The 20,279-nt window shown below is 46.1% G+C and overlaps 1 long non-coding RNA gene across 6 annotated transcripts in view; it reads left to right on the forward strand.

The window, feature by feature from the left end:
* LOC122818190 (uncharacterized) overlaps positions 1-20,279 on the forward strand; it is a 48,602-nt gene that overhangs the window by 12,226 nt on the left and 16,097 nt on the right. For 5 of the 6 annotated variants that reach the window (XR_007764018.1, XR_006367688.2, XR_007764015.1 and 2 more), the window contains exons 2-3: positions 8,728-8,794; positions 16,009-16,144. This is a non-coding gene — a long non-coding RNA (uncharacterized LOC122818190). Of the gene's footprint in view, positions 1-8,727; positions 8,795-16,008; positions 16,145-16,201; positions 17,360-20,279 lie in introns of those variants that run through there. The other variant, XR_007764017.1, reaches the window with a different exon arrangement.

A 20,279-nucleotide genomic window follows, 5' to 3' on the forward strand; every position in this document is an offset into this window, starting at 1 on the left:
GGTCCTGAACAAGACCCAGACAATGAGATGTGGTTCCTGTAGTTGCAGTTCTTAGTTTATTCTTTCTGTTCCATGTCGAGCATGCGGTTTTCCAGCTCCGACGCTCCGAAGGCTGTGCATTTGCAAGTTTTTAGTTTTTGTCTGCAGACCAAATGCTCTTGCCCCCGCTGAAGCCCCCCAGCTCGTTGGTTTTTATAGACTCCGCCACTGCACTTGTCGCAGCCCATTGTCTTGGACACACAGGCTGCTGCTGCTGCTGCTGCAACTCCACTCGCAGGATATCTCTCCGGGCCTTCCCAAACAGGACTCGCCAGGTGGTCTGTCAGGTGCTTTTTGGGGTTTAGTTTCTGACAATACTCAAAAGAAAATATATCTGGTCGGGAGAGGAGGGGCGGAAAACTTTTTGTGCGTTTTCATTTTAAGCATATTATGAAACTTAAATGCGATGTAATTTGTTCCTGGTTGTCTTGGTTATGGCTTAGCCCGCTTTAGGGATATGACAGTTTACAGTTCGCTCCTGAGTGCGGTTGACAGGTGTCTCTGTGGGCGGCTATGCACCTGAGTGTGTGCAGGTGGGTGTGTGCTCTGGCCGCGTTTTTCGGGCTCTGGCAGGAAACCGTTTTCCCGTGGCCATGTCATTGTCCCGCTTTTAGCGCTGTCACATTTTGTCACCTTTGTGTGGCTCCTCTATCTCGCGCTCTTTCTATCTGCCATCTCCTCTCTCCTCCTCTGTCTATCTACTCTTGTCGCCTTTTGTTAGCACTGATTATATCGCCATTATTAGAGGCTGAAACCCCTTGAATTCCCCCACACTCGCACTCGCATTCCGTTGACGTATATGACGTTGTATGCCTGCTGACAGCTCGCCTGCGGCAGGCCTTTCCTCCCCAACTCCCCCGCACTGGCCCACCCCTCCCCCTGCAGCTGAGGTGTTAGATGCACTGCAGCGAAAAAAGGGTTCCTTGAATTGGAGATTATAAATTATAAGCCCCAGTTCTAAGATTTTTTAGGAATCTGTAATACGAGGTTATGAAAATTCACCAAAATTACTTCAAATTAAAAATATGCTTAAAAAGAAATCAAATTTTCTCCGTTGACAAACATTAAAAACAAATTTTATTAAAAAATTTATTCGTAAGATTGATCCCTAAAATATCATTACTTGTTCCATCTTCCACCTTTTTCCAATCATTTGAAAGAAAGTTTGTTCATAAAATTAAATATATGTCACTAACTTAAATTCGAGAATCTTAGCTTAACCCTCTTACAGCTTTTTATAACTTCCAAATAAAATATTTATTTAAAAGCCTCAAAAACTCAATAAGATTCCACTAGATTTTAGAAGAAACTTCTTACCATATTAAAAAACCCAAGCTAGATCGTATCGATTTTTTTTCTGTGTACCCCTTCCCATTTTGCCCAAAGTTGCCACTTCTCATCTCGCCATAATTGTTTGCGGTTGCCAGTTATTAATGCGGGGGTGGGGGCGGGGGAAGCGGGCTTTCGGCCGGCATGGCGGAGCTGACAGCCAGGATGAGCATCGACTTCCTGCCTCCGCTGGCCACGCCTCCTTAATGAGGTCATTGCTTGACAATCGCATTTGCCATGCAACATTTGCTGCGATGCTGCGATGCGGCTGCTGCTGCACTCGTGATTTGTTGCATTCCCAATGCAGCAGTCGCACAGCATCGCACTGCATCGCATCTTCGGCGCTGTCCTTCGGCATTGCTGCTTTTATTTCCGCTTCCTCCCGGCTCCAGCCCCCTTCCACTCCGCCCATTGTGGCTGTCATTAGGCCCGCCCCCTTTCGCCGCCCCTGGTGGCCACATTTCATTTGATTTTAGTTCATTTTAACTGTCTTTTGTCTCGTGTTTTACGCTGCTTCGGCATCTTTTCGCCGGCGCTCTGCGCTGCTTTCATTAATTTCACCAGACGCGGGGGGAAAGTCTCTTCTTCGACATAATTTATGCGACAAGGCGTGCAGGAGATAAATTTCTGTCGTTTGCCATTTTTCGCTTGCGTTGTATTTGGTCTAAATAAATTAAAGCATCCTCGGCGGGGCGGGCGGGCAGGAGCAGGAAGGAGCCAGGAGTCAGGAGCCGGGGGAAGGGACCTACTATCTAGGAGCTGCCCAAAACTGTAATAGTTCGCAGCGCTTTAGAGGGTAAGACGGGGCTTGAGCCTGTTGATTAATGCCAGCACTTAATTGCATCGAGGGGGTGACACAACAATGCACTCACCGCAAAAGAAGGCGCACAGTGCAGTCCACGCGACGAATACGTAATGCGAGGAAAACCAGGCTCAAATAAAACTAAACAATAAGAAACCCTAAGAAGTTTATTTCACAGTAAATGTAGATATGCTAAATAAATTCCCTTTTATCTAATCAAAAAGTTGATAAAATCTTCTGAATTCGGATAAAGATGTCTTTGAAATATATTGAATATTTATTTGCTGATAAAAACGTTGTGCATCCAATGATATCATTTAAAATAATAAATAAAATCTGATTTGATTTCCATAAATATAGTAGGTGCACCAAATAATGAACGTAAATAGACTAACAAAATTTAAAATATTTCATTTTTATTATTTTATTTTGCCCTAGGAAATTTGTAATGCAATATGTAACTATTTATTTGAACATTCCTTGTAGTTAATCACTGTTTTCATTGATATAACTTGCCCATTAGAAAATACACGTGTTCATCACTTGTAAACATCTAAAATTCCACTTTTTATCCCTCACTCAGTGTTTGTTGTTTATGATTATGTTAATTATCTAGCATTAATAAAGTGCTTTATTATTTTTAGACATTTGAAACCCCTGTAAATGCAACCTAGTAATCTAGTTGTATTACTGATGCCCTGATATATCTATAGCTCGTGTGCGCAATTGCATTAATGCTCACACATGCAATATCTGTTTGACTTCTACCCTAATAACGAGCTTTTCTCCCCGCCCCATGCACCCCCCAGTTGAACATGTCTCATGTAAAATAGCATTTTCGTGCGTTTGTTATTTAAAAGTGTGCTTTTGAGGGTGTGGTTTGTGCCGAGGGGGTTGCAAGTTGCACTTGCAGGTCGCCATCTGCCCTTCGATGCCCCAGCTCTGATGCGTTTTTGAGGTAAACCATAAATAATGAATGAAATTAACAGCAGTTATTGGAAGGAAGGGGCAGAAAGGGCTGGGAAATTCCCATTTCCCCGGCGCCTGTCACATGTTAATGTCGCACATGTGTGCGTGTGTGTGGCTGCCGCACTTTCCAGCTACTCAGCCAATATGCATTGCCATCCTTTTCGACCAGGACCACAGATTCCGAAGCAGATGGAAGATGGAAATTTTGTGATTTATTGCCGTCGAGTTGCACGAATTATGGTTGCAGTTGCAAGACATTTTTAACCATTCGCCGTCGCAGATTTGAGTTATGGCCAGCATAAATTATGCACAGCAGCAGCACCAGCAGCGGTGGCCCCCCAGTGATAGTGACAAAAAGGCCAAGACACCCAAGAGGAATGGCTCAAATATTGGTCATAATCGATTGCCGACCACCTTTTTCCCAAAAAGCTTGCAGCTCATTAATGTTTATGCTGCCGCACTTGTCTTTTTTATGCGGCCTTTAAAAGTGTTTTGTGCTCCGTTAGTTGCTCTCGCCACAAGCTAAGCTCGCATTTCCGTTTCCGGTCATAAAACTTCATTGGGTTATCAAAAAGGAAAGGGAGAGGGGCGCGCGGCTTATTTATGCTCTGGCAATTACTCAGACGGCAGCACATGATTTGCCAACAGAGATACAAGTTGCAGATACAAGATACGAAGTACAAGTGCAGCGTAATTCAGCCAGCAGAAGATGCCAAACAATTTATTCTGCACTCATGTCTAAGCTGGCGCAAAAGTATTCATTTATTTTTGTTGGCAAGCAGTCGGAAACCGCAGCAATTAACAAGGATAAGGGAAAAGTTGCTGGGATCGAGGGGGGAAAGTAAGGGAAACGCCGGGAAAGCTGGCTGGCCGGCCAGTCAAGTGGCCAACTTTGTTGTGGCCCGCAACTGGCACTTGCTTATCTCGCATCGCTGCATTTTCATAATAAACAAATTTCATTTTATAAATGCTCTCCGGCCCGGGGAAAAATGAAGTCATGTGGTCCGAGGACCGAGGACGGAGGACCGAGGCCCTAAGCCCCCTTAAACTCAGAGTGGTATATACACGGGGTATATACATATTTATATGGGGGCTTGTCGTCTGAGACGAGAACTAATGTGCGTTGCACTGGAAGACAATGCCAGCATCCAGCATCCAGCGTCCTCCATCTGAATCCTGGCCACATTCCCTCACAGTTGAGCAAGCAAAGCAATTATTTATATTTTTGGCTGAGAATTTCTCTCCTGCGGTTTTCTTCTTTGCCATTTTTTTTGGCTGCAGAATCTTGGCCCACAGCTCTCGAAATTAAAGTCACACATCGCAAGGAGGAGCGGAGAGCACAATAAAAATGTGCAGGCCACGCAAAACGTGCCAGGACATTCAAGTGGCCAGGACATGCAGTTTATGGCCGAAAAGCGAACGCTGACTTTGGTCCGAAAGTAGTTTTCATTGTTTTCCCTGCCTTCGGTTTTATGTGCTATTCTCGGCCATATCCCTTAATAGTATGTAGTGGTGGTGCTGCCGGTGGTGGTGGTGGTGTCCTGCAGACTGTGGACGACGTCTGTTTTGTTGTGGCCACAAGCAACAAGGACTTCTAATTAGCACACTGTCAGCGGTGGTCGAGGGGAGCGGGTTATCCTGGCAGGACAATGAGACGACAAATGTGCTTAAATGGCCGAGTTGTGGACGCCACTAAAAACTCAACTAAAACTGAAATTGCACGACGAAAGGACGCGAAACGGAAACCGCAAACTGGCAAATGGCTGCCACGGCCGAAGGACATTAGGCAGGACTTTTGGGCCCAAGTCCTCTCGCCTGCACACATGCTACCTTTTTGTATGCAAAGAAAAAGCGGGTCTTGCCCAAAGCCTGAAGGAAGGAAAGAAAGCCAGGTCCTTCGTTAAGCGCCTGATGTCCTGCACGCTGCCATTATTATGGGAATTTTCATTCTGCCCGTCTCCGCGTTTATTTCCATTTTGATTGCAGCTGGCCTTTTTTTTCCGTGTGTATTTCGGTTGGTTGGGTTTTTCTGCCCTTCGAGCTGCTCTGCCACTGCCCGCAAATGTATGCAACACATTTCGTATGCAATGGCCGCGGCAGCAAATCCGCAGGATCGTCCGGGGGCAAGTGGCGAAGGACGCCGGACGAAGGACGGGGACTGCCACTTCCGTGCTGGTCGGCGGAAATGGCGGCGTCAGGTCGCCAGCAACGACACCCAGGGCCAAAAGTGAAACCCGAAGCGCCTCGCCTCGCCCGGACTGGCTGGAAAACACATGCAGTCGGCCAGGCCAGTCGGCGATATACGTATCCGTGGGATTGAAAGCAGGCCAGGGAACGGGTTCCAGAGACGGCCAATTGAATGTGTGGCTCTGGTTTCAAGTGCCGCCACTCAACTAGCACTTATTGCATGCGACAAACGACAGCAGCAGGCACAGGACACGGGACTCGGGACATGGGGCATGGGACATGGGACAACCAGGACACGAATGCGAATGACGACGGGATGGGCTGGAGGTTGCGGAGCGGCAGGAAGCAGGAAGCAGGCGGGCACGAGGACTCTGCTCCGGATGCGGCCGCAAACTTTTGTCGTTTTTTCAATTTCAATTTTTCACTGAAGTGCTCGACTCGACGCTCCCTCTCGCTTTCCCTCGCCGGGATTATCCTCGCCCTCTCCGTCTGTACTTAAAGCAGTTAGCACGATGACCATCATTGGCATATCCATGTATGAATTCCAGCCCATTCCCAGCCACCAGGGCCATTTGCTGCATATGGCGCTATGGTTGCAGGGAAAATGGCCAGGCAAGGCAAGGCGTCATGTAATTGTTGAAGGAGCAGAGCAGCAGCAGAGGGGTACAGGGGCCGAGGGGAGGTTCAAAGGATCCGCAGGAGAAGTTGGCACACACACATTACGTATACGCAGCGTTGCGATGAGGATTTTCGGTGCCTAAGCGGCCGTGAAGCCAGAAAACAAACAGAAATGCAGAGGAAGCCAGGGCCAGCACAGATTTAATAAAGTAAATCGAGTTTTCGGGAACTCTATGCACAGCTAGTTCTGGTTCTGGGGCACTTCAACACGAGGGTAATAAGCACAGTGGCGCATAAAAAAGATTGCAGTTCCAAAGGCTTAGAAAACGATAAGAAGTCAGCAAAATATGGAAAGTTGTGAAAGGCAAATATAGGATACATTTTATTGTATTTAGGTTTATGCGGGAAAATACGAAAATATGAAAACTTGAGTTTAGCAAATTTAACGAGACTTCGTCTTATTTCATGAAATAAAACCACTTTGATTTCTTATTTTATTGTATTTCTGTACAAGAAAGTTGGTAAATATTTGTAATTTAGTTGAAATAGAAAGACAGAAGGATTGAAAAACTTTAAGCCGATGGCTAAGATCAATATTTGAAGTGCTTATTCATGGCTCAAGTAGCACAACACTTATTTAAAAATTCAAAATACTGTATTTGAGTACACTCAAATTCTTATATAACTTTAATGTAATTAAAAACGTTTCACCATAGGCTGCCAGTCCAAGGCAAACAGTTCTTCTCACTTACCCTTGTATCAATAATTTATATACTTTATCCAGTTAGCGAGGCCAGCCAACTTCTTAGTACTTTGGTAACAGTGCCCTGAAAAGAAACTCCCCTTTAAGGCCGCAAAAGTGGGTGGGGTGGGTTGCTACAGGAGGTGTGTGCTGGGATGGGCTCTCACCTGGTGTCATAACTGCCAACTGCAGAGCGCGGCGCTCCGTGCGGCAGGCAGACTGCAGTTATTACGGCCGTAAGCGTAACTGTTATCTGTTTTTGGGCCCGGACTCTTGGCCCGTTTTCGTGCTCGTGCTCGTGTTCCTGTTTCCATTTGGGAAATTTCAGAAGTTCGTTGATTCGTTTCTCCATTCTTTTTTCTCGCTGCTGCTGCTGCCGTTCCTCTCGCTCATAATTTAATATTTACAAAGTGGAGCAGAGCTGGCAACAGAAAACTGCAAAATAATAAAACGAAATTACCAAAGGGCCCCAGAGAGGGGGAGAGAGAGAGTCGGGAAAAGCGGGGAAAGCGGAGAAAGGCTGGGCAGCTGCAGGAAATCTGCGCTGTGCATTAAAAAACGCTTAGGGCAGCAACTTTGTCGCCTGCCAGGCGACTGTCCAGTGTCCTGTGCCCAGAGTCCTGTGTCCTGCTGGCTGGCATTGTTCATTGACAGTTTGGCTTCCTCTGCCGAATCTCTCTCTCCGGAGAGAAAGCGAGGGAAACCCCCTTTTCCCGCTGCGCCTGTCGTGCATTTTCAAATTTGTTTGTTTTTAATTAATTGCACGCGGCGCTGGCGATGACGATGTGCCCGACAACAACAGCAAAGGGCTCATATGTGGGGAAAAGTCGAGGGAAAACTGGCGGGGAAAATCGGGGGAAAAGCAAAAAAGAACTGCGTGCTGGACAGTGATTAAGCGAGCCGAAACTCAGTCTGTAATGGCGTTGGCATGCCAGGAGATTTTAGATAAAGTCCCCGGCCTACTCGCTTTTCCCCCCGTTGGGCGTGGCGTTGCCCTCAAGTATGCCATAAAAATGTTCGGACTTAATTCCGATTAATTTGCCAGAGTTTTCCCATTGTGTTTTATTTTCGCCGGTCCCATTTTGGCACAATTACCAACACCATCAAAAATGAAATCAAATTGAAGTTTCCCTTGGCCAGCCAAAAAAAAGGGGCGAAAAAAGGAAACCCTTTCGCCTTGTCAGGGATGACAGGGAAAATTTGCATAAATTTTAAATTTCAATTTGCAGTCGAGGAAAAAATAAAGAGAAATTATGCAAACCAAGAAAAAAACCGAAGACATCTGCAGGAGGCAAAAAAATGCCGAAACGAAATTAGCAGACAACAAAGAGACTCTCTATTGGCTCTCCGCTTTTTCTCATATTTTTTGCCTTGCTGACTAGTCAGGCGAAGGACGAAGGACACCCCTTTCAGGCGGTAGCTAACGCACTTTCCCAGCCGAGATGATTGTGTCCTGCTGCCTTTTGCCTTCTGCTTTTTTGGCTTTCCATCGAAGAGTGAGTCCTCGGTGCGTTTTTCAAACAGGTCCTGTATGGAATCACATGTGTGTGGTGTGTGCTCTGGTCAGGGCTATAACGGAAGAGGAAACAACTGGCATTGGCAGCCATACGACGTTAAGGATAATCGTGATGACAGCATATTTTGTTGCCCACAGTCCCAGCTTCCGATTGCGAGGTCCTTCGCTTCTGGTTCGATTCCTTTTTCCCTGTCAGTTGGCTGTCTTTAAAATGACATTAAAAACGGCCAAATAAGCTTAGGGAGACATCCAGCAGTCACTTTTGACCCCGCCAAGGGGGGCTCCCAAAACTAAACGCAATTTAAAATAAATCACAACACGGACTGCTGAAAAAGCTACACCCATTTGGCTGTGTCTTACAAGTGGGCGTGGCAGGTCGCCATCTCCTCGTGTGACTGCAGATTGATATATCAGCGCAGAGCGCTGCTTTAAACTTGCCTGACAAATGTGAATTTTATGTTGATTTTGTGAAGGAGCCAAGGAAAAGAGCTTACTCTAATATTTTCTCTTGTTTTTCTCTTGCAGATGTCTTTGGGGGTCCTCCGGGCGAGATGGAAATCTTTGGTGCAAACGGATGGAAATGGAAATCGAGGTAAGTGGCTGAGTTTCTTGGCATATTAAGTTTCCGCTTAGCCGGCAAAAGTTGCTCCTTGTGGGGAACGTTAACCCTCCGTTGAAGGAGGCTACACGGGCGCCTACATGGCGAATACGCAACGTGGACTGACCCTATTAATTGAACGCTTGTTTATTTATGGGCCTCGTTATTTGAGTGCATTCAAGTGTTTTGTACTGCCAGTGGGCACGCCCCCTTCTGGGCGCTATAAATTGTTAAGTTTTATCAGCCGCCACAACAGGGGCAGCATGAATAATAAGGCAGGGCCACGCCCACTCTCGCATTGCGTGCTCGAGCAGAGAGGTCCTGAAAGTCCTGAATACAGGCACAGCGTACACGTCCACGCTCACAGACACACACGCACTTGCACGCACAATTGATGCGGAAGTGCGCATTGTTTCCGCTTTTAATAAGAGTCGTTGTTCGCCGTGCATGCATATGCTCGTGCATAATAATAAAGCACACCGAATTGGTAGTGGAGTTGGAAGCCACAGGAGAGCGGAGCCATAAATTGCATTAAATTGCATTTAAATGTGTCGGACAGGTTAACAATGCGAGGAGTATCCGCCGTAATTGATTGTAAATTAAACCTAACTCTTTAAGCCACTGCCGCAGGACCTTCCCCGAAATGTCCCGTAATTATTCGGGCATTTAAGCGCCCTTCTGCCGCAGAGTCCCCAGTTTAATTTTCATGCTTTTGAGCGTGAAATAGCCAGGGTTGACAAAAAAAGAGACCAAAGTTTAGCAAACTGGCAATTTGCAGCGCTCTACAAGGCACTTTTGTCCTTCGGGAGGGCGAGAAACTTTAATTTTAACCCAAGGAAATTTCGGATGTCGCTGCGGCTTCCTTTTTTTGCTCGACTCTTTTGGTTATGGCATGCCTGTCGACAATTAAACATATTCACCATTCACATTAATTGTGGCGAAACTTTTGGGCCAACCTGCTGTGCCACCTGCGGTGGCTGCCACAAGCACACACTCGGAAACATTCTCGTTTGCGGGCCGCCGTCTGTAGTTTGTAGTGGCGTACACTCAATTTCTTTTTCGGTCCTCAGCTGGAACTGACTATGATCTATGGCACTTGGCATGTGTGAAAGTGGGCTGGGTGAGCTGGGCGGGCGGGGCAGGCAGAGGGGGCAGGGCACTCGCAGAAAATGGCAGCTGGAATCAAAGGAATGAGCACTAAATATAGTAGAAAATATTCTACGAGCTTGTGCTATCACCAGAGCAAAGAAAATTAAACTTCATTTATTTTAGAGGCTTTAATCTTAAAAATTTTCTTTACCTTATGCATTTTAAAAAGAAATATAGCATTTCTTTTATTTTTCTTTATATTACAATATGAATTGGTTTTTTTACCCATACTTTTATCATTTTTTTGCATTCTTAGTTCTCTCATTCATATTCATCTGTCTTATTATTTACATATATGACTTTATAAGTAGTTCTAAGAGCAAATATATTCTTGTTATAGCCTGAAAGTTAGCTGTAAGATCACTTCCATTGATTTACCACATTAGAGGGTTTTATTTCATAGAGATTTCCTTAGACCTCCTGATTTGCCCTCTCGAAGTGCAGTGCATCTGCCCGAGGTAGCTGACTTTTGTCCTCCACTTGATTAGCATTCGCCTTAGCCATTTGAGTCGCTTTGTGCTGGAGTGCTGGAGCGTGCCTATTGATGCGTGCTAATTGCGAGGCGACTCCGCATTGAAGTCCGTGCTAAGAATATCCTGGCGGGCCACAGGATGCCACATTGTTATTTGGGCCCGGCTGGTGTGCATAACAAGGAAATCCGTTTCGAGTGCGAGTGCAGTTGGTCTTTGTCTTGGCGGAAGTTCTCGAGCTCGCCGAGAGCTCCGACTGGCTTCGAGTGCGTGCTCCTTTCGAGTGTCCTGTCTGGTCGTCTGGCTCCTCCCATTGGGTCAGCTTATCGGCCACAGAGAGAGAGAGATTCCTCTAAGGAAGGCTCCGACCAAGTCAGGAACTAAACCACTGACGGCACTTATCAAAACGTTCAATCAATCAATCAATTGTTGCCGGCAAAAGGCCGCTCACAGAAAAACAGAAATATCTCTCTCTCATACGCCCATTTGTAGCGACAAAAAAGCAGTGGCAACCCAAATCAGCTTAGGCTGGGCAAAAAAAGGACCTGCAACCGAGGGGAAAAAACAGCACCACTAATAAAGGACAAAGGACATATGCCGGGCGACATGAAAGCGAATCTCACTCCCACAGGCGGTGGCTGGCTTTTGTGCGGCGGCTTTTTATTTGTCCGTGTGTTCTGACCCAAAGGGACCCCGGCCCGGAAAAGCCAAGCCAATGTACTGGCGGGCCAACAAATCAGCGCAAATCGGCCAGACAAAACAGGTGAGGCGGGGGAAGTCAAAATCCGGGCAAGAAACGGACTACAAACGTGCAACATTGTCAACGGCATTCCGCATGTCAGTGCAATCCAGCAGATACAGATTCTGGGAATCCAGAGGATGTGTCAGCGGCGGATTCCACGGGATCTAGCTCACCTGCAGCTCGTCTCGTTAAAAGAACCGCCGTCGTCTAATAAGCCAATTCAAAGGAAAAAGCTTTCCCCCGCGTGGTTTTTTTCTTCTTTTTTGGGGTGTGGCAAATGTTTATCCAATGTGGCACATGCATAAATTTAAGCTTACACACATTTTGTCAACATCTGCAGCATATTCACAACTTGCCAGATACTTTTTGTGGCTCAGCCAGCAGGCAGCTCCCCATTTGCACACACATCGTGAGATTGCGGCAGATATTTGCATATTATGTCTATATGCAAATGACGGCGGGGCATGGCGAAGATGACGGCACACGCGGCGTATACGTGCTGCATTAACATATCAATCATACGCAGCGCAGGCAGCTCCTTCCGCTTCCGAGCAAACATTTAGCTCGGCAGATAAAGAAGAACGACGCCGAGAGTCGGCCGTGCTTTTTTCCGCATCCTCGAAACTTGCGCCATAAATCCGCACTCCCACATTATTGTCATGCAGTTTATTGAAAAGTTAATTGCCATCGCCGACTACAATAAATTAATGCCAACTAACAACATTGTCAGCGGTGGCCACATCCACTTCCTACTCCTGGAATCGTCGTGTCGACAATTGTAATTGTTGTGCTGATTGTTTAATTGCAGCCATTTTGTGATCAGCTTCCGCTGGCCACACACACGAATAAATATGGCTTTGTGTTATTACGGGAATGGCGGATTTTCCAACTGTTTGGTTAACAAATTAGCCTCTCAGTTTTCGTCAACAGGCATTTAAATCACTCACTATATGTGTATTTATCCCATATCCTGCGGCTGTTTGCATATCGATGGCATTCAATTGACTTTTTGCAATTGGTTTTCGATATTTTGCAAAATATTTACGCATTTGTCGGGTCATAATTCCTGATCGACGGGCATTTTCCTTCCTTGATTTAAAGAGCGCCATCGCACTCACCCTGTGGGCGCAAAAAATGTATAATAATCGCTGGCAAAACATCTGTGGCAACATGGCGTATGATTTATTTGTGCGGGTCCCGCACACTGAGTTTTCGCGGTTACTGGCTATTGGCCGTCGCTTTAAGCCATGTTTGCTCTTTATTGGACTTTATTATGTTGCTCAAAAACCACGAAAGACCATTAATTGCATTTAATTAGAAAATATTGGCCATTAGCGGTGGGCCGCTGAAATTTATATTCATGCAGTTGCGAACCCGGGTAATGTTGTGAGCCAAAATCGAATGACATCAGTGGCAGCAGCATATTTTTGCCATGATTTCAGATTTCACATTTCAGATTTTCGATTTCAGAGTAAGCAGATGGGGATCTCAGACCTTGGACTCCAAATTGCGTCATTCGTTTGGCTGCTCTCGTTGGCTGGAAACGAGTTTTGAGCTTGTTTCAATTATTTGCCACGCAAATACAAAAGTCATTCTGCGGGGTGGCTAGAGGAGGGGCGTTTGTCCCATTACCAATTAGACGAAATGGTTGCGCCCTGAGCTCAGCTTTTCTCCGGGTTCCAATTTAATGAATATGTAATGGGTGGAAAAAAAAGTTTCCGCTTATCATCCCCCTCCCCATCCTCACCCGCCCCCGGAAAGAAACTTGCTCTATAACAAAAAGCTTTATCAGGCGGCCTGCTATCTGTGCTCGGGATTTTTCTGGCCTGCTGCTGCTGGCAGCTGCTTCTTCCGCCTTCTTGGAGTGTAAATTTTTTGGCAATCCCCCGGAAGAGGAAAATCCCCCGCGCGCCTTTCAATCTCAACTTGTAATTGACGCTGTACTTGGCGGGCTGCATAAAAAATAATTTGATTATTAACTTGGGCCCGGAGTCCGCCGTCCGAAGGGGGATTTAAATATTAATTGAAACATTGGGTCCTGCGGGACTTGTTGACTCCGTGCTCCAGCTAATCCCCGACTAATCCGGGGAAAGCCGCGCCAAGAAGACCCTTTAAGTGGCAGTGGCTTGTCCAATCAATTAGTGGCAGGCGAATTATGTGGCATTTGAATATATGGTCACGATTTATGCGGCTCATAAATGTCAAAGGCAGCAGGATACGCACCTCAATTCGCACAATTAATCTTGTAGATGTTTCGCCTTGTTTATGGATTTGTACGTATGAGGGGGCGTGGCCGAACCACAAAGTCAATAATCGCCCATCACCTGCTGTGGGAACTCGGACAGTTGTGTGCCGGGGGGCCACTGGTTCTAATAAAATAATTCATTTGGAATTTACAACTCACAGGGCCGAAATGAAATGAAGCCATGTGTCAATTGCAGTTGCACACGGTCGCATAAACAAGATGGCAGACAGTCACGGCGAGAAGAAGGGTCCTTTTCGCAATCCTTGCCCTGTGCCAGGACCTTATTCCGCCACCCATCCCATCGCATCCCCTTCCTATGCCTTTCGCTTTGGCACACAATGACATGTCAAGTGCAAAATGCAAAACTGGACGCCACAGAACTTTTCGCCAATTGTTCGTCCTCGTTGTCGGCCTCGTCCTTCGCCTCCTAGTCCTAGCGCCCCTCGTCCTTGCTGCTGCACCTACAACTTCCGGCCTTTGTTGAAATAACCATAAAATCAAGATAAGTTATTGGATTTGCTGGCAGGAAGCAGGAATAAGCACTTTTTGCCTTTGCCCTTCTGGCCCGCCCATAGGCCTCCTCGTCCTGTTCCTCTCCTTTTTTATTTCGCCTCCATGTCCTTGCCTTGTGTCGTAGATTAATTGCTTTTTTTGGGGTGAGGCCCGAGCTCTCCTCGTGGCTCTGGGGAAAAAACATTTTTGTGTAATATAAATACGAATTTTTTATTTCCTGCCATGGCACTGGCCCTGTGAACTTTTGTGTCCCGACGATTGCCCGGGCCAGTCCTGCAGCTCCTGCAGCTCCTACAGCTCCTGCTCCAGTTGCAGATCCTGTTCCTGGTAACTGTAGCCGTCCGTTTGCCAGCTGGCTTTTCCCTTTTTGTATAAATAGTGGGGCTCACAATGCCGAATGGGGGCGTGGGTTCGGATGAAAGGGGGAGGCGGTGCCCCAGCTGGAGGCGCCACACAATCAGTTTTCACAGTTCGCACTTGCCTAGGTCCTTGGGTCCTCCGCCCAGGACCCCCTGGTGCCCACTGTTCCTCCTCCAGTTCCTGGCGCACTAATGCGATTAAGCCGCTTGTTGTGGCTGTCAACGCGTTGACTGGTCTACTCCTCCCAAGCGAACCCCCTCGAAACGCCTGCCCAGAACCAACTGCCTTTGTAATTCACTTAAGTGTGGCACTTTGGCCTGCGGTAAACGCCGTCCATTGTTGCCCCACTGTTCTCAGTTCTCAGGCACTGATCTCTTTAGCATATAACCAGCGGCCACTGCCAGCGAGGTTTACCTTTGGCCAACTCTCAGATTTTCGGCTTGGCTCCTCTGGCTTAATCATAAATTTCCAGCTGGATCCCTCTGTCTCTCTGCCTGTTCCCATTGTCCAGTGAAATGGGCAAAGCCGCACGAACTGCTGTCAAGTGGACTTAACCTCTTAACTACATTTTATTTGATGACATTGTGGCGTGTGGCCGGTTTAATCACGATATTACTGCCATAAAGCGTGCGAAGTGGCTAACCCACTTGTCCGTTCACTTGGAGAAAGTGGTGCCGCTAAGCCTAATATATCTATGAAATCTTAATAAAGTGAATGATTTTAAAGCACCTACAACATAGATTATTTTTATGCAAACGAACACTAAATAAATATAAATCAAAAATTTAAAATGTTATTATTGATTTCGTTTAAATAACTTTTATTTTTTTTCAAAAAAATCAAACAATTTCCTGGCCTTACCATTCCTTTATACAAAAATTAGATGTCACATTTTTAATTAAATTAAAATATTTATACGAAATAAAGCAAATTTAAATTGTCAGAGCTGTCTATTACGTCAAATGGATTTTTATTCCCATTTTGATTGCCATTTTTCCGCTGTGTTGGCTCTTTTCAATAATCCCAGCTAGGATTTGGCATAGGGCAGTGCAATTATGCACAGAGAGATTTGGGGGAAGGGCGCCATAAAAAGTAACAGCTGAAATGGCGGCAGGAGTGACAGTTTGGCACGCCCTTTAGGAGGCCTAAAGACTCCTCCTCCTGCTCCTTTTTTTGGCCCACTCACGCACAAAGGCGGCGGAGGAGGAGGCGCAGGAGGCCACGCCCGGAGGCAGGAAGTCTTTACGGGCTCACACGCTCATCAGGAAGCCCCGGCAATCAGGACAGCCAGAGGCTGAGGCAAAAGGGGGTCCGGAATGGGCCTGGAATGGCACCAATTGGACTTTATTAATTTGAGGCCGTGCGTGTCGAGTTGTCGCCCCAACTCCAACTTCTTTCCACTCGACTCGAGGTATTTACAATTGCTGTAAATATTTCCTTTATTATTGTAATTATATTTATGGGAATGTGAATGGCTCCGTAGTAGGGGCGGTGGGTCGGGGGTTATCATGACAATGTTGCGTGCCGTCCCCAGTTCTTAAGGGGAATTAGCAGCACATTAAGCAGATTTTTATTGAGGCACTGGCACTCGAGTTGCACTTGCCTGGGGGCAATTAATTTAACATTTGCAAATGGCCCGAAAGTATGCAATAATTGTGTAAATTCTGCTCATGAATACGGCCCGCCAACCAGTCTACAACTAATTTCTGGTCCTATTCCTCTTTTACAGGAACACAGCCCAGAGCCAGGCACTTCCGGAATGGATGGCTTGACTCCTGACTGCTGACTGGTCCTGGCTCCTGGACCCTTCGAGCTGAGCCAACTTGACTCCGGGATCTTGGCGCAACTCGAGTCGGACGCTTCAGGTAATTATGCATATTTAAGCAGTTTTGTCTACAGTTTTACGGGAAGGCGCCTAAAAGGATGCTTTAAATTAATTATTTATGCAAGGTGGGGCCTGCCTGACATATGCAAACATTTGTGTTCGTGTGCTGTTTCTGCTGGCTTGCTCCCCTCTGGAAAGCTCGAAAGATGGAAAGCCAGGTACCTGTCAAGTGGACTCCTTAGGAGCAGGAAGAGGAAGCCATGCCCATTCCCCGTGCCATCCGCACGCCTCCTTAATGGGTTTATATACTCGCATGCATTTTAAAGGCAGCGCAGGATGGGTCTGCAAAATTAATAGAGGTTCCTGTTCCGGATAATTGCCAGTCGGGCTCTTTAAGTTGCCGTCCTAGCCGCAGAATTAATGTCGCTCTATTAATGCTAATGTCAGAGCATCTTCATCCATCAGTGTGCCCGGAGTCCCCTCCGAGTCCCGAATCCCGTCCCCTGCATTTGTCAATAGTCCGCTTTCCCCTGTACATATATTTAGTTGTACATACACTGAATATACAGAATATATATCTCTTTTCGGACCGCTTCCTTTCACAGCCACACTTCAATACACAGCTTTGCTTTCAGCTTAATTGTTTTGCAACTAAACATCAGTCGGACTGCCTTTCATCCTGCTTTGCATTGTTGTCGGCCTGCCAGGACCTCCCTCCCACCATTTCTTTTTGGGATTCCCAGGACCTGACTGAAAGTCGTGTCTAAGTAGCTTTTCTATAAATGACGGCAGCAAGCAAACGAAATGAAACGAACAAAATCTGTGGCGCTCTTTTTGAGTCTGTTAACTGGAATCGGAGAGCCTGGCAACGGAGTGGCAAAGACCAGTGACAAAAGGGCTCGGGGAAAAGCGGGGAAAACCCTCTAGAACCAGGGGAAAAAGCAGGTGGCTGTTAAGCTGTTGGCATGGCACACGAACGTGATAGCTAATTAAAATGTGTTCAAGGCCAGAGTCCGCGAATTGAGTTTACAATTTATGCCACACTTTGCAAACTCAAAGGGTTGTAAGTAGTCGAGTTACCACAACAACATCGGGGCAGGATAATAAGCAGGGGAATATAATTCCGTGTATAATAGACACGTAAAGGGGCGTTGAAACGTTGCTTTTAATAGAGATTTATTATTGCCGAGAGGCAATTAAATAACCAGCAGATGAAGATGAATTGTGGTCGGCAAAAAACTTTGACTTCTATTAGCGGGGGAATACACTGTTTTAGAACTAAGAGTTGGTAATTTATTGGTAATCCGAAAAGGGGAAAAACACCTGGGAAATGAACTTAATATACCCTTCCTTATAAAAAGAATGGACATTATGGACAATTTATTCTGCAACACAAAATATGTTCTTAAAATTTACATTTTACCACTCCAGCTATAATTAACAAAATGAAATTTTATAATCGAAGTTGTGGACGTGACAAAAAGGAATTCTGCCCATTTTCCGCAAGATTTGTGTGAGAAATCGCCCGCTGCTTGTGGCAGGAATTGTAATTCCCAATCCTGCTGGTCCAAAAACCAACCTCAGACAATGGCCCACGTCGGAAATTAGCATAGTTTTAGGCGGCCGAAAGTTTTCAGATGTTTTTGCCAATTTCCGTCAACAATTTACGGCCCCGAAAAAGGATCCCGACGAAATAGGCAAAACAGTCGGTGGTCGAAAAGTTTTCGCCGAGGCGAGGGCAAATTTAAAGGCTAAAGGATATCGAGGGCGTTTAATTTATTGATTTGGGTGGCCCGCAGATAGACAAACTTTTGGGGGCAGGGAGTTTGTGCGAATTTATTCGTTTGTCCCAAATGGCATTCGAAGGGCTTAACGAGAACATAGAAATCAGCCCGCAAATGTGCGCTTAATTGAACTTTGAACCGAGCGAACAGATCGAAATCGAATCGAATTTGGAAGGCTCCCGAGTGGAATTTAAACATCGACTAAATAAACCCACTGAGGAGCCTAAGTAAATTTAACTGAAAAATCTCCCCGAGTCCTGTCTCTTCGCCGTTGTCCTGTTGTATTCGCTGCTGTGTGTTCCCCATTGTTTTGCTTGTTTTGTCCTCGCCTTTTGATAAATGTCCGGCAGCAGGCAGCCAAAAACAAGCACATAAATCACACGCATGTGTGGATAAGGCGGCGGCGGGGCAGGAGGATTCGGCCAGGGACTTCGACTTGGACTGGATATATTCCCCGGCCCGGAGTCAGGAAGACCAAGTAGTTAAAGTTTCCCGGCCTGGCCGCACTCAAACATATGCGAGTGACAAGCCAAAGTCGGTAAATTCCCCAGCTCCTCATGCACACAAAAAAAGATATATAATACGCTTTCAGAGTGACCAGGTTGATATATGATGTATGTTGCTTAGAATAAATTTATACAATTTCAAGCCAACAACAGATTGCTCAAGTATCTTGAGAAGTTTTCTATGACATTTCAAAGATTTAGTTGGTGACCAGCTAGTCGTGCACACAGAAATATTTATATTTAAATGCTTCTAAAGTGACCAGGTTGATAGATGATGCATACTTTTATACAATTTCGTTTAACCAATTTAATCTATAAGAACTTAGGGCTATTTTCTGTTATATTTGATTAGTTCTTGTTTTTCAAAAAAGCATGCTTACTACCTTTTTTCCTGTGTGCAGCTCCTGCCAGCAGTTTGTTCCCATGTAGATGTTATTAAATTTTGGTGCCGCAGCACAGATACGACCACAGAAGAGAGGTGGGCGAGGGGCAGAATGTAGCAAAAGCCAATTGATTTCAACTGAAGCGAGTCCACTCAACTGAGCAGGGCTCTAGCCGCAAAACACAAACACTGGTCCACAGCAAAGTCAAATCCATAACCAAAAATCCGAGAGAATTCCGACAGTCAGTCAGTCAAACAGGCAAACAATGCCACATGTCTCGGTCTCTTTCTCGCTGCACACTACCCGTCTCTTTCTGTGACCGCAAATGCCCGAAATTTATGCCAATATTTGCATTCAATGCCCAAAAATAAACCGTAAAATGGAAGCTGCCCGACCGAGCGAGATGGCCTCAACCAAAAGAGACGGGTACAGTAGGGTTCAGAAGGATAAAAGCAGAAAGAGAGGGATGGGCGGTGGCCAGGGGAGAGAGAGACGGGGAATGGGGCTGCTGGCCAAATGGTGCTGCATGCTTTTAGGCGTTGCATTCGGCAGGATGCCTTCCTGCGTTGTGCTGAAAATTTCATATTTATGGCTGCATCCAAGGGTGTTGGTATTTGTGCATCGAGTGCAATAATTCAATTGCACACCTCCGAAAAGTGGAGTGGAGGAGGTCCTTCTGGTCAGCAGTTAATGCCCTGGAAAGGCGGACGTTTAAAGCGCTCGAATGAGCAGACGGCCAAGGATACTCGTACGATGCGATTCAATGCGATACACAGAGATTAAAGCGGAGTTGGGCATAATTGGATTTGTTTAGCTGTCAATATTATGTCAGAAATCAACATGACCCGACAAATGGAACGGAGCAAAGGGCAAGTAGGGCAGTTAGATGGATAGACGGATGGGATTGATATATAGATAGACATCCGATATGGTGTCAGGCGATATTCCGCGCTATTAACTGCCAGCGACGCCAAACAATCCGCTCGCAAAGTGACACGAACTCTGGAAAAGGGGGGCGTGGCCCACATGCAAACAAGTATGGCAATCAAAAAATTTGACAACACTCGAGGAGGAGGGTGGCATTCGGCATTCGAATAGGGCGAAAACAAACAGAAGCGGCTGCAGCTGACAGAAGATCGAAAAGGACCGAGGACTAGGGATTTCCTCAAAGGACACTCCAGTCGAGAGCCCTCATTCTGTTGACTCTTTCCATCGAAATCTCCTCGAGCTCTCGGCTCGTGTTCCCTAATACCATCATTGGCTCTTTCTGTTTCAATTATAATTCCCTCAACCCTGCTTAAGAAGAGGCAAAGTGTTTAAGTTTGGGCTTATAACTACAGCAAAGAACTCTTGAAGCCTTGCAAAACCAAATGCAGGCTGCTCATTAGACTGCAATCACTAAGAGAAATATAGCAAAATTGCGAATCTAATATCTCAGTGGAAAAACGAAGAGACCAGAGTAGTAGGGAAACGCGCATTAAAGCAGTTTATTTATCGGGCTG

The sequence above is a fragment of the Drosophila biarmipes genome, chromosome 2R (genome assembly GCF_025231255.1).
Source record: "Drosophila biarmipes strain raj3 chromosome 2R, RU_DBia_V1.1, whole genome shotgun sequence".
NCBI classification, from domain to species: Eukaryota; Metazoa; Arthropoda; class Insecta; order Diptera; family Drosophilidae; genus Drosophila; species Drosophila biarmipes.